Genomic DNA, 11719 nt, shown 5'->3' with positions numbered 1-11719 from the left:
GTGCCCTAAGTGTTCAGGTCGTATCAAGCTGCGCCCTGTGGAACATATTATTTTTAAACAAACCTATCCATATCAAACACCATCATCTTCAACAGACACACTGTGTTTCACTGTGCCAACATGCAAAACTTTTATTGCGTACCAAAGGCTACTTTTCCACAGATTCACTCGAAAGTTACCTGTCGATTTAAACTTTTGTAAGTTCTTTTGTCCCATCTAATAAAAACAATAGCTATTGTTCTCTGTGCAGTTTATTCACTGGGACCTTTAAATTTCTTCTAAGAGAAATCTATCACTCATTGATTAATTTACCTGAGTTAAAAAGTGATCTTCTAAATTGATGAAAATACATGTATTATTACTCACAGAACTGCATGTGATGTTGTATTATTCTTCAATATAAATAATATATTTTCAATCTGTTTAATATAACACTGATTTAATCATATGACAAAAATTTTATCATTGTTCCCATTGAAATTTGCAATTTTTGTGTGTTTGTTATACGCCCGTCAAAATTTTGACGGGACGTATTATGGTATACAAATGTCCGGCGTCGATCCACATGTCCCACCTCAACTTGAGAACAACTTATCCAAATTTCATGAAACTTAATATAGTTGTTTCTTATGATGGTCAAACGATCTGTATACTTTTTGATGAAAATAAGATTAAAATTTTTTGAGATACGGAACTTTGTGTTACTAAAACAGGGGTATGTATTTTTCACATGTCGCGCCGTATCTCAAAAACGATTTATGATTATTGCTTAAAACTTTACACACTTCTTAATTATATTAATCTAAAGATCTGTATACACTTTTTGGTGATGATTCAAAAATTTTATTTTAGAGTTATTGATTTTTTTATTAAAAAAAAGGGGGGTTTTCACATGTCGCGCCGTATCTCAGAAACTATTTATGATTATTGCATAAAACCTCACACACAAAACGACGAGCATATCATGCGCTCGTGGCGCAGCTGTTTATTTAGTTATAGAATACATTTAAGAAGGCCTTGATCTAAACATCGTCATTTTCTAGTTCTTATTTGTCAAACACACAAAAAGACAAATTTTAATAGGAACAATGTTGAAAATTTTGTCATAAATCAACTTTTAAATTTTGAATAAGTGTTAATTATATTGAACAAATTGAAAATGTATTATTGATATTGAATAAATACAACATCACATGCGTTTTTGTAAGTCCTTATTTAGTATTGGTACATGTATTTTCACCATTGAAAGTTTGAATTTGGTTCACAATAATGACGTCTGTAAACTGATGAAAGTCTAATGGATGCTTTGTAAAACAGTACACTGGTACTTCTCAAATAACAACTATTATACAATTTTGTTTATTATAAAGCAAAATACAATGTATAATAATATCACGCATATATAAATAATGAAAACATATTTATACTGTAAATTCAAAAAAAATTTGCAAGCATTTATTTAAATTAATTATTGTCATTAAGGACATGTTGCAAATAAATAATGCTATCAAAATTTAAAATATAATTTTATTTTTGCAAAATCTATCTCGGTGTAGCAATTTTCAGTAAAAAAAATATATCAAAAATCTGTGAATTTTCAATAATTGGAAAATAAATAACAGCATTAAAAAACAAAAATTTGTGAGTTTACAGTAAATGGAAAATAAATAATAGCATTAAAAAATTAATCATTTGGCTTTCAGAATCATCACTTAAGGATTTTAATAAACAAAAATGCAACATATATGTGGTTTGCATGATTATTATTGTCCACAGGATTGAACACACAAGGCAGCAGCAGGAACACACCTGTAAAAGGAATAAAATAATATTTCATTTGTTGACAATTCAAAGTTATTAAGTAATGTTAAAATATATGAATTAGGTAATGTTTAAATATTTGAGTGGCAATTTTTCTTTTAAATAAGACAGATATTGTTGTATGTAAAAATACTTGTTTTCTATTCAAATTTATTGATTTACCAAAAAATATTGCAATAGAAATCGTGCAGCTAAATTTGTTATAAAATGGAAAGCAATCTTAATATACCAATTTTGATTTTCAAGGTGTTAAAATTACTATTACCGGTATCGCATTAATCATTCATTGAGTTTCAGACAATTGCAGAAGTTATTAAGCTGAAAATTTGAAAAATGTACATACATGGTAAAATAATTCAGGCTATTTTGATAAACTTTCATTGTTTAGTTCAAGTTTTATGACATTTACTTTGTTTTCTCCATATATTGACTGAAGAAATGAATTCTTTGGAAATTTGTATTGAAAGAAATACAAAACTGAATAAGAAGCAAAGTTTAATATAATTAAGACATCTTATCTTTGTAACAGCACTTGCAAATGAATGTGAGGGTATCTCCCCTTTACAAGTAAACAAAATTCTTTATTATCATAAAAACAATGATTCTCTTTATGATTCAGTACTTGGTCATTTGGCAAAAGTTTAAAGATGGAATAAGTGAAAGTAGTTAAAAAGGACTATAAACCTTCTCAACTATAAAAATATCTGTTTACATCTATTAAGGTAACAGTAGAAAATATCAAGACGATATAAATTGCAAACAATAAAGATTTATAGAAAGTTAAACTGTCCACAAGATTTCATCAATTGATTAAATTTGTATGTGGATGAATAAATATATTCTCACCTTGAAACAGATCCAAATGCTACCCCAGCCAGTATCCCTATGGACAAGCTGTGATGCTAACCTGTAATACAAAGTTGAATCAGTTATTTAAACTCCTCAAAATAATCTACTGTGGATTCAGATATTTTAATGGGCATTGAGGGAAAATCGAATTTCTGTGGATTCATTTAATATTCAACAATCATGGGGATTGAGGAAAAATTGGATTCTGTGGATATTTGATTGAAAGTCGATTGATAGAAAATTGGTACTTCGTTGTTGAACATTTAAAATTTGTGGTTCACTATTACTCACGAAATCTAGTGGGTATTCAGTTTAAAACTTGACAAATAGAAAAAAAAGTCAAAAACAATTTCTCTTTTCTAAGCTTGGCAGTATTTTTACCATTTTGGACAATCATATACCCTCTTTCCTCTGGAGCTGAATATCTCCATGTAATTCAATCTTTTCTGATACCTGAACCATTATTAAATTGATATCAAATACTAATAGATTAAAAAAAGTTTGTATACCTACCAACATGTTAGCAGTATCAGATCTCCAATTCTTACTCCCAACACCATGAAATCATTGTCATTACATCAGCCTATAAACAAATAATAAAATAAATGGAGAATGTGTCTATGGGCCACAGATGCCCCCGCTTGTAAATATGCATGAGTCAACTTCCACATAGATCGTTTTGTGATCATAAGCATTGTGTATAAGTTCATAACATTTGGTTGAGGCAAACTAAAGTTAGAGAATGGAAACCAATTTTTGAGATGGACGGGACAGACAGACGGACAAGGGTTACACTTAATGCCCCCTCCAATACGGCAAAGGCATAAAAATATACTTGTTTGATTTATTCCTTTTACATATCAATCCTAGCACGAAAGATTTCTTTAACAAAACAGTATATTAATAACATATACTTGTTTAAGAAAACTATCGGTGCTTCAATTGATCTGTTATATTTTCACAGCAATATGGCATTATAGCCGTGAGAATATAACATTGTAAACCAATGATCTTATGTTGTGCTGAACACCACTGTCCCAGGTTAGGGCAGGGTTGAGCGCTCACAAACATGTTTAACATCGCCACATTCTTTATGCGCCTGTCCCCAGTCAGGAGCCTGTAGTTCAGTGGTTGTATTTGGTTCATGTATGTCATAATTCTATTGAATTGTTTCCCATTTTTTCATGTCGGGGCCTTTTACAGTGGACTATACGGTATGGGTTTTTCTCATTGTTGAAGCTGTTTGGTTGTCTATAATTTATGTCATCCACTTCATTTAAACTTTGGTGGATAGTTGTTTCATTGGCAATCATACGACATCTCCTTATATTTATAAAGGTTTATTGTAACCTATAACGATACTGATTACATATTTTTTCAATCCTCAGGGCACATTATTTTCCCTATATTTTTTTTATAGTATAATGAACATATCTTTTGATTCAAAAACAGAATTATAAACCTACTTATATCTAAGCTGTAGTAGACTAGGCCACCAAGCCTTACTCCAAATACCATGAAACATGTCCCAGAAATAACCTAAAAGGAACTAGATATCATTGAGATGGGAGCCATATCTGTGGGCCCTGCTGTGAATAATGTGTGGTAAAAAATTTGTATCTTTATCATTGGATATGGGGTTGTCAACTGAAACCAAAGTTTTTGACTTTGACCTTTGACCTAGGAAGTTGTACATAAATTATGACACACGTAACACCCTCTGGTGTTGGTTTATATAAATGTCAAGTATAAATTTTGAAATCATAACGGTTCTCAAGATATAGAGTGGACACGATCTTTACCATAGGACATGGGGTTGTCAACTAAAACCAAAGTTTTTTACCTTGACCTTGACCTTTGACCTAGGAAGTTGTACATACATTATGACACACCCTCTGGTGTTGGTTAATATACATGTCAAGTATAAACTTTGAAATCATAACGGTTCTCTAGATATAGAGCTAACACAATTTGTTACGGATGGACTGACGAACAGAAGGACGGACAGACTGATCACTATAGGGCATCCGCCATTTGGCGGGGCCCTAATTAAAATTGACACAAATTAAATATTTTTCCAATTTAACTAAACTATCATCCTTAAACTTTATAAAAGTTTTTTCGTTTCTTACTACCCAATAATATAGCATCAGTCCTGTCTGTGTAGGAATTTAAGAGCTGGAAAAAGGTTTGATTTCCAACTGCACAAAAATTATCCAAGTAATCTCCCATTGAATGAAACATTATTGTTTTGTTTGTTGTACTTGTCTCCCCGTAAAGATAAAATGGCCCGAGAACACAGTTATTTCGTAGTGCATTTCTTTTGGACAATAAATGATTACTAAAAAAATCCCACCTGTGCTTTCTCAATAATATTTTTAGTGTGGTGTACTACTTTTGGGACAAATTATATCAAAATTATAGAAAACTTCATCAGCTCTAACTCAATATATGTACAATTTTATGTTAAGGGATCTTGAATTCTTTTGACAACTTCCGAAATACTAATTTTTAACCTTTTTTAGCTGGACCAAATCACTATTTTAAAATTCATGACCCAAATTTTTTTAGTGTAATTTCATCCCCCTACTTGCTATTTGAGGCATAAAACATGGAAGAAATAAATTTGGAAAGGGTATTAAAAAAAATTGCAAGTAACACTCTGTCCACACTAGACTGTATTTGTAGACAACGAAAATCAAAGGACGATAACTGTTCCTGGACAAAATAATTTGATATTATAATTGTTTTCATATACCTCGTAACTTATTATAAAATATATGAAAATGGTAAATGAACTCGCTATTGGTGTTATGAATGAGAAAGATAAAAATAATCATATTGTTTGTTGTCTTGTGTACTTTTATGTACTGATGTTCATTTCTATAGAATCTATAAAAATTGTATGGCTTAAACTTGCCTGATTTCATTCATGGTACAGCCTCCGACTTGGTTCAAGATCTATTTAATCATCTTCCTTGGAACTGCTATTGATTCCTTACTGTTGTTAAGTGTTTTTCAACATTGGTTTTTATGCTATAAAAATCCACTGTCCACTTGAATAACTGAAATGTCTGCTTCATTCACAATATATAAAAAAAAAAAATATACAGTTTGTCACAAAATTTTCTATTTTTTTTCTAACAATAATTTTTTTTCCCCCGATCATGATGATTTACTGGATTATTATAACATAATGTATTAAGTACCAGAAGTGTGTTAAAACATATCCAATATTTTGAAAATTTCCAAAAAATTGGTTGTAACCCACAATTTCTTCCAACCTTTAAAACTATTATCTAGAACTCTCCTTACAGTAATGTTTATTTACAAAGCTCTATATAATAGCAATAGACTAGTTAGCAGACATCTGATATATAAATACTTATACACATATAATAGACATAATTAAAAAAATTGCCTACACTAAAGGAACTTCCAGTACGAGGAGTAAAACAGGGGTATTACCTCCCCTTGCCCTTAATTTCAGCCTGTTTGGACTCCACTGCCATCACAACTGAAAAACACAGTATCTGTAGTGAAAGGCTTCTGTATGATACATTTAGTCAGTAACATGTCGGTGATAGTATGAAATAAAAAATTAAAAATCAATTAACTTTGTAGACAGTCTTTCTATATGTTTCTTTAATTTTCAAGACTAGACAAAAAAATGCAGAGCAAAATCGAATTGTTTAAAATAAATCATCGACCATTTCTTAAATTTGGAAGCATAGTTACAGTACCTCTTCCTTTCAGTCGTACTAACATTGATTTAAACCTTTAACTTGGCAATTGGAGAAAATGTTGAAAACAAAACAAATTTCAAGCCTCACTTTTTAAATAAAAAATTAAAAATTAACTGTTTAAAGTGGAGAAATGTCTTCTCACATTCGATTCAAAGGTAGAATCTAAATTTCTACAAATTTTGAATTTTAAACCTGGGGGATTTTTTAAGAACGGTTATGCAACATTTTCAACATTCACAATGTTAAATGGTTTAAGGAACTATTTACAATGAGAATCACACACACAAGTTTAATTTTAAGATAACACCCATATGAATGTTTCATCTAATGAATGTAGACAAAATATAGATGACAGCCTAGTATCGAAGGTCCAAGGTTGAAAATTATCCCAAGGTTTGATATATTTCATGTGTGAATTATAAAGATTACTGGAAGATGATAGTTTCAGGTGACTGAATGAAAGTATTGGAAATTATAGATAATAATCTTTTTTTTTTGTTCGGTCAAAACAATATAAAATATGTGAAGTACCCAGATCATTCACATTAGACTTACTAAATATTATTTCTACTGCAGGTCTTCCTTCGTTGCCGTCTTGGCTTTTCAGAACCAGACAAAAAGCCGATGTACGTATATACTTTTTGGATTTTTTTTCAACTTGTGCTTAAATTCAATTCAATATACCGTACAATATTAACTTTTATTTGGAGTGCTTAAATTTAATTTAATATTCAGAATGCATTTTTTCAATTTTTTTCGATTTCAGATGCATCATATCGTGTCAAATACAATTAGATTTTGATTTAAAATGTTTTTTAACTTCATTTTGAAAATTATAAACAAAATTGAAAGCTTAATGCACTAATATTGGTCTTTTCGATCTCAATAACTATCAAATATCAAATGTATATCATTTCACAATTACATTAAAAGATCCCTTTGAATAACACACATCATATTCTGAATACATTGAAACCACTGAACCATCCATAGAACAAAAGCAAGATACAGACAATAAAACCTGACAAATCAAAACTAGCTCTAAAAACAACTATGTTAAATGTTAGTAAAGACGCAGCACTTGAAGCGCAATGTATTTCTGAAATGATCATTTGATATTTGTTTATATATATAGCAAACTTTTTTCAGATAAGATAAATATTCTGTAACAAAATTATACTTTTAACCATTATTTTAAATCAATTTTAATTCATGGTTTGTGTTTTTCTACAATCTGACAATCATGATGCATTTAGAATAATGTAAATTTGAAATTTGAAATAAAAATATTGCATGTCCTTTTATTGCAAACCTATTTTCACTTACATATACACTGTTATCACAGAGATATGTCTCGCTTTTTTGTAATTTCGATAATGCAAATGTTGAAATTAAAATAGCAACACTTTAACATGTAAGTTTTGCAAATATTCAAAGTCAATAAACCATGACTGAAGGTAAATGGCTAAACAATCTCCTTGGAAATGAGATGTGCCAATGCAAATACAACTGCATACCAAATACCATTGACTTATCATAAGTAGTTCTCTTTAAACAAACCTAAACACAAACTAATACATGTAAACTAAGCAAAATTTCAAAGTCAATTAACCATAACTGAGGGGCAGGGTCAAATAATCTCCATGGTAATGAGATGTGCCAATGCTAATACAACTGCATACCAAATATCATTGACCTACCATTCGTGGTTCCCAATAAACCAACTTAATCACAAACTAATACATGAATACTAAGCAAAAGTTTCAAAGTCAATAGACCATGACTGAGGGGGTGGGGCCAAATAATCTCTAGGGAAATGAGACATGCCAATGCTTATACAACTGCATACCAATTATCATTAACTTACCACTAGTGGTTCCCCATAAACTCATGCACCTAATCATAAACTAATACATGAAAACTAAGGATAAATTTCAAAGTCAATAGACCATAACTAATGCGGCAGTGCCAAATAATCTGCATGGTAATGAGATGTGCCAATACTAATACAACTGCATACCAAATATCTTTGACTTACCACTAGTGGTTCACCATAAACTAGACCTAATCACAAACTAATACATTGTTGATGCCGCCGCCGACGCCGGAAACAGCAGACCTATGTCTCGTTTTTTGACTCCGTCAAGCGAGACAAAAACTGATAGAGCTAACCACACATATGTCTCTATAAACAATTCATATACATTGCCAATATTTTTTCAAGTCTTTCACTTTTTGCTGATTGTTCTGCCATCCTTGGTATAGTTGGAAATAAAATAGTCATTATTATTCAGCATCTACAGAAATCACCAAATATTTATACATAATGTTTTTTAAACATTTTCTTATTGTTGAAGGACTTTTTTCCCCCTCTTTTTTTTTTCTATTTTTCTGCTTCTTCAACAGGGTCATCAGAAAGAAACAATCAATTAAAAAATCTACTTCAATGTATAATACCCATCCTCACACTTCTACCAGTGAGCGTATCTTTAGTTTGAATTGGCTGCATCATCTTTCCATATGGACATCTTCCAAAACTTCAGCATGATATCTCAAAGTCTCTACAGACATAAGTAGGAAGCCTGTAGCTGTCGTAGATCGCTAGCGAACATCTTTGCCGCCCATCCTCGCGAGTCAGCGACAGAGGCCATCTCAACATCGATGAATGTCGTCCCGTTTGGAGGAAACCAGCTAATTAAAGGAAACACCACAAAATGCAAAATTACTTACATTGCCTACATTTCTTCAAGTCTTTTCACTTTCTGTTGGTTCTTCTGCCATCCTTGGTATAATTGGAAATAAAAGAAAGTTATTATTACTCAGAATCTACAGAAATCACAATATTTTTATACATAATTTAGCAAAAAATCAACCATATAGACAATAGTTGAAAGTTTTCATTAGATATACACAATTTACTGTATACCTTTGGCAAAATACATCACTTAGTTTTGGAGAAGTTCTGATTCCTTCTCAAGCTTAAAGTTTTAATCATTTTCTAATTTTTAAAACTTGTCTGTGAACTTATGAAACACAGCAATACTTTCCTAAAGTTTAAAGGGTTGGTTGGCTTGCTTGCTTTGTTTGTATAAATGTTTGCTCAAGCATTGTAATTAAGATTGACATCTGCAATCAATAGATAGGTGGGGCTTCAGCTTGTATACATTATACTCATACTTAAATGTTATTGAATGTTAAGTATAATGCAGAGTATAATGTATACAAGCTGAAGCCCCGCCTATCTATTGATTGCAGATGTCAATCTTAACTACAATGCTTGAGCAAACATTTATACAAGCAAAGCAAGCAAGCCAACCAAACCTTTAAACTACAAGCATTAGGAAAATAGCTCTTAAGGGTTTCTTTGTTGTATACAAAGTATATTTGACATTTTCGCTCTCTTATCTATTTTTCTTCTTCTTTAATGGGGAAGTCAGAAAGAAACAATCAATTAAACAATCTACTTGCCTAAATTTCTTCAAGTCTTTCACTTTCTGCTGGTTTTTCTGCTCTCCTTGGTATAATTGGAAATAAAAGAAAGTTATTATTATTCAGAATCTACAGAAATCACAACATTTTTATACATAATTTAGCAAAAAATCAACCATTTAAACAATAGTTGAAAGTTTTCATTAGATATACACAATTTACTGTATACCTTTGGCAAAATACATCACTTAGTTTTGGAGAAGTTCTGATTCCTTCTCAAGCTTAAAGTTTTAATCATTTTCTAATTTTTAAAACTAGTCTGTGAACTTATTAAAAACAGAAATATTTTCTTATGCTTGTAGTTTAAAGGGTTGGTTGGCTTGCTTGCTTTGTTTGTATAAATGTTTGCTCAAGCATTGTAATTAAGATTGACATCTGCAATCAATAGATAGGTGGGGCTTCAGCTTGTATACATTATACTCATACTTAAATGTTATTGGATGTTAAGTATAATGCAGAGTATAACGTATACAAGCTGAAGCCCGGCCTATCTATTGATTGTAGATGTCAATCTTAACTACAATGCTTGAGCAAACATTTATACAAGCAAAGCAAGCAAGCCAACCAAATCTTTAAACTACAAGCATTAGGAAAATAGCTCTTAAGGGTTTCTTTGTTGTATACAAAGTATATTTGACATTTTCGCTCTCTTATCTATTTTTCTTCTTTAATGGGGAAGTCAGAAAGAAACAATCAATTAAACAATCTACTTGCCTAAATTTCTTCAAGTCTTTCACTTTCTGCTCTCCTTGGTATAATTGGAAATAAAATAAAGTTATTATTATTCAGAATCTACAGAAATCACAACATTTTTATATATAATTTACCTAAAAATCAACCATATAGACAATAGTTGAAAGTTTTCATTAGATATACACAATTTACTGTATACCTTTGGCAAAATACATCACTTAGTTTTGTAGAAGTTCTGATTCCTTCTCAAGCTTAAAGTTTTAATCATTTTCTAATTGTTAAAACTTGTCTGTGAACTTATGAAAAACAGAAATATTTTCCTAATGCTTGTAGTTTAAAGGGTTGGTTGGCTTGCTTGCTTTGTTTGTATAAATGTTTGCTCAAGCATTGTAATTAATATTGACATCTGCAATCAATAGATAGGTGGGGCTTCAGCTTGTATACATTATACTCATACTTAAATGTTATTGGATGTTAAGTATAATGCAGAGTATAATGTATACAAGCTGAAGCCCCGCCTATCTATTGATTGCAGATGTCAATCTTAACTACAATGCTTGAGCAAACATTTATACAAGCAAAGCAAGCAAGCCAACCAAATCTTTAAACTACAAGCATTAGGAAAATAGCTCTTAAGGGTTTCTTTGTTGTATACAAAGTATATTTGACATTTTCGCTCTCTTATCTATTTTTCTTCTTCTTTAATGGGGAAGTCAGAAAGAAACAATCAATTAAACAATCTACTTGCCTAAATTTCTTCAAGTCTTTCACTTTCTGCTGGTTTTTCTGCTCTCCTTGGTATAATTGGAAATAAAAGAAAGTTATTATTATTCATAATCTACAGAAATCACAACATTTTTATACATAATTTACCAAAAAATCAACCATATAGGCAATAGTTGAAAGTTTTCATTAGATATACACAATTTTCTGTATACCTTTGGCAAAACACATCACTTAGTTTTGGAGAAGTTCTGATTCCTTCTCAAGCTTAAAGTTTTAATCATTTTCTTATCGTTAAAACTTGTCTGTGAACTTATGAAAAACAAAAATATTTTCCTAATGCTTGTAGTTTAAAGGGTTGGTTGGCTTGCTTGCTTTGTTTGTATAAATGTTTGCTC

General features: G+C 30.8%; 1 long non-coding RNA gene across 1 annotated transcript; it reads right to left on the bottom strand.

The window, feature by feature from the left end:
• Positions 1 to 1434: 1434 nt before the first annotated feature.
• LOC127734882 (uncharacterized) lies at positions 1435 to 3258 on the bottom strand. The gene is made up of 3 exons (XR_007997803.1): positions 3184 to 3258; positions 2668 to 2728; positions 1435 to 1809 (listed from the first exon to the last, which is right to left on the bottom strand). It is a non-coding gene; the product is annotated as an uncharacterized LOC127734882 (long non-coding RNA).
• Between the last annotated feature and the right edge of the window lie 8461 nt (positions 3259 to 11719).

The sequence above is a fragment of the Mytilus californianus genome, unplaced genomic scaffold (genome assembly GCF_021869535.1).
Source record: "Mytilus californianus isolate M0D057914Y unplaced genomic scaffold, xbMytCali1.0.p SCAF_3, whole genome shotgun sequence".
Classification (NCBI taxonomy): domain Eukaryota; kingdom Metazoa; phylum Mollusca; class Bivalvia; order Mytilida; family Mytilidae; genus Mytilus; species Mytilus californianus.
The sequence above is the reverse complement of the archived record's forward strand: the minus strand, read 5'-3'. Positions and strand labels throughout refer to the sequence as shown.